The 6,064-nt window shown below is 36.2% G+C and overlaps 1 pseudogene; it reads right to left on the minus strand.

Annotated features, from left to right (window-relative positions):
- Positions 1 to 2,966, minus strand: part of LOC149552922 (DNA mismatch repair protein MSH2-like) — a 94,578-nt pseudogene extending 91,612 nt beyond the window's left edge.
- Positions 2,967 to 6,064: the final 3,098 nt, after the last annotated feature.

A 6,064-nucleotide genomic window follows, 5' to 3' on the forward strand; every position in this document is an offset into this window, starting at 1 on the left:
CCCAATGTAATCCATTAAATGTTGCAAGGAAGGGGTAGAACAAAGAACGACTGCACAAACACCTTCCCAATACCATCAGAATGGTCCTCCTCATCAACATCATCCTCCCTAGAAAATTCATAGTTTCAAAACCCAGCTCCGTTTTTCTTCCCACTTAGAGCCATAAATTGAAATGCATAATTTTATCTATTGTTAATAAGATCAATACTCTTTTTTAAAATATAAAGAAATTATTAAAAATGAACTTATTAAAAATATTTATAATTTCATTATTTTGATATACAAAAGTCTTCTATAAATTTTTTAAATACAAATAATTATTGTTGAATATAATAATCTACTTAAATATATTTGTATTCACATTCAACAAACTCAAATGCATCTCTTCCTCAACAATGTTGTCAAGGATAAAATCATTATAAGGAAGCCTCCAAAAGAGATCCTATAACACCAAACCAAATCAACCAATCATAATTAAGATAAATAATTTATATAATATATAAATAAATATGAACATTTAAAATGGTTTTAATTACAACTAGTAAAATAATATTATAAATTGTAAATCAATTACTATTTACCACTTCAGAGATGTAACTATACTGTGAACACTAGTGAATAGTGTTGGCCTATTAACGAATAATGTAAAATAAAATTATTGAATAGACAACCAATAAAAATATTAGTGAAATAAAATAGTTGAATAAACAAACATTGAAAAAATTAGAAAATAACTTATGAAAAATGTTAAAAAAAATTAAATATCTAACCAACCAAAAAATAGTGCATAACATTTTTTTTTTCATAATATTGTTTTGGTCCCTAAGGGCTCCCCCTTTGATATTTTCAACACTGGATTCATGCCACTTTGGTTAGGAGTTGAAGATTCTTCCCCATTTGCAATTAAAAATTTAATAAACCAACCAATGAAAATAAATTTTTAAATTATTTATTCAAGATATTATAAATAAATTTTAGAACAAATATTTTTATATTTTTAACCTTAGGGTGTATCCCCATCACCCAACCCAACCCAACGAATAGGATGAAATAAGATGCAATACAAGTCCATCGTTTTCATCCAACCTCAAATTGAATCCAAGACTTTAAGGAGAAAACCCAAGACTTTAATAGAACAAGTATTATTGAAAACTATTTACCACATAACAAAAACATAACTATAACAAAAATTCATATGAATACATAAAAATGATAAATAAAATAATTAAATAGCTAACCAATGAAACTAACTTTTAAGAATATGCGTACATACATTGAAAAACGTTTTGCACTTTGCCCAAAAAACATCGCACCCATTCAATTTAGAATTTGCACCAAGTCAAAGTTGCACACTCTATAAAGTAGAAGTTCTACAATTTCATTTGTCACTACTCCTTATAGAGTTTTTCGCACAACATCACATCGAAAGGAAAATTTAGATTTGTTGTAACTGAAGATCAATTATCTAACATGGAAGCTGCGAGGGAGGACAGAATTGTTTTAAGGAGGTATGGCAAGCAATTATTTTCTTAATAGACATGATTTACCTACAATCAATAATGACAATTTGAATTTTCATATATATATTTTCTATCAATGAAGATCAGGTAAATTTTCATTGAAAGTTCAGTAAGAAGTTGTTTTACAATAGTAATGAGGATCACTCTTTGTGATTTAGAATAATGATGTCCTTTTGGATTTTACTATTTTTTAAAAATAAAAATGTGTGAAAATAGTTATATAAATTGATTTAGGTTTTTTGATTGTGTATGTGTTTCTAAGTATGAATATTTCCTGTCATTCTCAGTAACAAGGATCATTTTTTTTAATTTAGAATAATAACATTGTTTTGGTTTTTACTGTTTTTAATATAATAAATATGTGCCAAAATAGTTATATAAATTATTATAGGTTTTCAGATTCGATTGCGTATGTGTTCTGAAGTATGAACATTGGGGATGAAAGATAGCAAAAGATGTATAACCTCTCTTGCTATCTTTAATTTGTATAAACCTATGATCTTGCTATCTTTCATTTTCATCCCATGATGGATCCCTAATGTGATTGGAAAGGTTGATGTTAAAAAACACATTCACAATCGAATTCAAAAACCTATGATAACTTATGATAGATTATAAACCTAATATAGCAAATATGTTTGAAAATAGTTACATAAATCTAATATCTCTTTGTATCTTAATAGTTGATCCATATTTCTGACAAGGCTCCAAACTAAATATTATCTATTTAAGAACATTCACTAATCCCATCACAAAATTTCGAAGCATAATAATCTGTAGAACTCATGATATTAAATTCTGAAAATTTATAATTAAATTAATGTCACTTTCAAATATATTTTAGGTATGATTCTAAAGGTTGATGCAGATAAAATTGACATTCTTGAATCCACAAACTAGGACAATAAGTAAGAAAAAAGATAATAATTATCCAAGTATGTTTTCTACACAATCTTTTAAAAAATGATTTAGATTAAGCAATTGTTTCCCCTTACATTTCTATTCTGATGCAAAAGTTCTTAGGGTCCATTAATCTTGATCAGCTAATCTCGATTTATATATTTTTTAAAAATATATTATCTTAGACCTAAAAACTATGTTTTATATGATAAATAATAATATTGTTGTCGTCAAATTTGATTTTGGAATGGATTGTGTTTTATTTTTCACATGACTTTTCAATCACAGAATGTGATCCATCATTAGAATGAAAGAGAGAAAACATAATGATAGGTAAAAGAGTGATATGAAAAGTTGATGTAGAAAATAAAACACAATACGATCCAGAAACTAGGAAGACATTCTTTTAAAATGTTGCATGGGGGATTTTTGAAGAGGGACTTCTGGAGTTTTCGCTCTGCTAGGGTTTTCTTGCTTCATGCAAACTTGCAATTTTTTTTGTGTACAGCCTTCCGCTTGTACTCCCCTTCTGTCGGCACTTGTCATACCGCATTTACTGTGGGAGCTTTAGGTTAGGATATAATGGCTCCGGCCAGCGGTGAACCAGTTGTTTCTGGTGTTCACATTACTACTTCGGACTGCCATGGCGCCGCCACCAAACAAACGCCCGCGCAAGTTTGTCCCGAAGGTTTTCCATGAGGTAAGCATGATATTGTCCTTCCTTTGCAAGAATTTGATGTCGCATGTGACTGGTTAGAACAACATACCTTGATTGGATATTTTTTTGGTAGGACCCCACCTGAAGCTATGCTCAGAGAATGGGTTAACAAAGCTGGACCCCGCATGGCAACCACCTTGATGCTGTACAAAACCTTACCAAAGGTTTTTTTTAATTTCGTTTCACTAACCCATCACAAGCTGATGCGGTTTTTACCAACGCCCCTTGGTCTGTGCGTTCCTCTCTCCTTGTATTTCAGAAATGGTCCTGAGACTTCTCTGTCTTGGACGATAAAAAGCTTAGGGTTCCTGTTTGGGTTGAATTCCCAGGTCTACCCTTGCCCTGCTGGCCTTTTATTGAGTCTATTTCCCAAGCCCTTGACAAAGTTGTTACCAAGGAGCCAAAAAATTTTTTTAATGCTCGCCCTTAGTGGCATGTTTGCATTGAAGTTGATCTTTCTAAAGATCTCAAGGATTCGATGGAAATCCAGATTGGCGCTCAAACCTTCGCATAGAAGGTGCTTTACTTGAACCTACCTAACACCTGTTATAGGTGTCAGTCTGCAGAACACAAGATCAGGGACTGCCCTTTGGCCACGCCTAGGATCAAATCCCAGCCTAAAGCGACGCCTGTCAGGTAGGTCGAAGGAAAAAAAGAAGAATGGGTTACTGTTGGGCGCAAAGGCAAGCCTGCCTTGAATCCTTTGGCCCCCAAGCCATCCTATGCGGCCGTAATCGCGATTCCTCCTACTTCCATCGAAGTATCAACACCTACTAGCGTGGAGACGCTAGCGGCTTTTGTTGCACCGATTTTGGTTTTGTAGGTTTCAAACCCTGCTGGCTTGCAGGGGATTAAGGTAGCCGCCAAGACCTCGTCCTTGGCTGGGTCTCGTTCTCCTCTTGCAATCTCTTCCATAGTACCACTAGCAACAAGGCGTTCTCACAGTCCTCCTCGACATGTGGAAATATCAGGGGTCAAATGGCAAGCTGTAAATCCAGAGGATTTCCTGTCTGACTTCCAACCAGTTTCTACCTTTTTGCAGAATAGTTACTCCTCTCTCGAGGACGAGGATGATATGGAAGAGTTTTCATGAACTTCCTCTCCTGGAATGTTCGAGGTCTTACATACCTCCCCAAAAAATTCTATGTCCGGGATACCCATCATAGACTTGGGAATTTAGATTTTCTTTGCCTGCAAGAAGTTAAGATTTCTAGTTTCATGCTTTCTGCTGCATGCCGAGTCATTTGGCAGGATAGTGTCATGTTTTCTTCTTAGCATGAAGCTAGCCGAGGTGGTGTAGTTACTCTCCTGTCACCTCACCTTCATTCTTCTATTATTTCGCACGGTTCTGACCCCACACACCGTATTATTTGGGTTTTTCTTTCCATCAACAATCATTCTTTTGGAGTCATTAATGTTTATGCCTCTAATGATGCTGTGGAAAGGGCACAAATGTGGGTTTGGCTTGCTGACAACCTACCGCCTGCTACTTGGGTCCTATGTGGGGACTTCAATATGGTTGAAGTGGCCTCTGACAAAGATGGCATTCTACCTTTCCGTTGGATAGCTGGGAAAAGACAAGCCTGGTTTCACATGCGTCATAAATTGGGCCTCTTTGATCCCAATACTAGCCGCTATCATGATAATGGGGCTTGGCACACTTGGTCCAATTTTTGAGCCGGTCCTGATCGCATATTGAAACGTCTTGATCGTGCTATGATCTCGGTGCAATCTTTTTTTTATTTTTATGAAGATCATGATCTACCTTTCATTCCCCTGACAGATGTGATGTTGTCAGACCACTATCCCATTTATTTTGGCATTTCTTGGCAAATAGCTATCCCCAAAGTGGTTAAGTCTCAATTCTTCCTCAACACATCTGTGCTATTGCATGCCTCCACTATCTCCCACATACAACGTGTCTGAAATTTGGAACCATGTCCACATTCCCATCGAGGTTGGATTCAATGGTGGAATGATGCCATTACCAGAATGGCTCATTTTTTGTGCATCTACGGGCGTCAGTTGGCAATTTTTAGAAAATGTTCTTATGAAGCCAACACCCTTGCCCTCAAAAAAGCCTCTGAAGCGCTCACCTTCAACCCTTTTGATGTGGATCTGCAACTTCAGCTTGCCAAGCTTTGCCATGAAAAGAAAATTGCTGATAACTATGCTACCCGAGGAGCTCAAATCAAAGCCCGTCTCCACTGGTTGGAGGTTGGCGACAAAGCCTCGAAGGAGTTCTTTCAGGCTCTACGAGCCCATCATACCAATATTGGGATTAAAAAGATAAAACAGGGAGCTGAGGTTCTTTCCAATCTATCAAACATCCTGCAAGCTTTTGTTCTTCACTATGAGAACATTTTTGATTCACAGGGCCATTCGGTTGCTTAGGAGGAGGCTCTCATAAAGTGTATCTCTGTTACTCCAAACCGCCTCACGGTTGAGCAACGTGCTTTCTATGAACAACTTCTTTCCCTCCGAGACCTTAAAGAGGCAGCTTACTCCATGGTGGATGAAAAATCCCCTAGGTGTGATGGATTTCCTTGTGAATTTTACAAACATCTTTGGGAGCAAATTGGTCCTGATTTGCACAAAGTCTATCTTGAAGAATACCATTCTAAAAGCTTAGGAATGATCATAAATAAAGGCAATATTAAGTTCATACCTAAAGCTGGTGATCCTGAGGACATCTGCAATTGGAGACCCATCACCCTCCTCAATGTGTCTTATAAGATCATTGCTAAGGCGCTCTCTCTCAAAATCCGCCATATGCTTCCTCTAATTGTGCGGCCTGAACAAACTGGCTTCATCAAATCCAGGTATATTCTTGACAACATCATTGCTGTCTGGGAAGGTATGGAATGGGCCCGTAAGTCCAAGCAGTAGGCTATCTTTTTAAAGATAGATTTTGCTAAAGCCTATG

This window comes from Cupressus sempervirens, chromosome 6, assembly GCF_028749045.1.
Source record: "Cupressus sempervirens isolate cs-2001-9-10 chromosome 6, ASM2874904v1, whole genome shotgun sequence".
Lineage (NCBI taxonomy): Eukaryota > Viridiplantae > Streptophyta > Pinopsida > Cupressales > Cupressaceae > Cupressus > Cupressus sempervirens.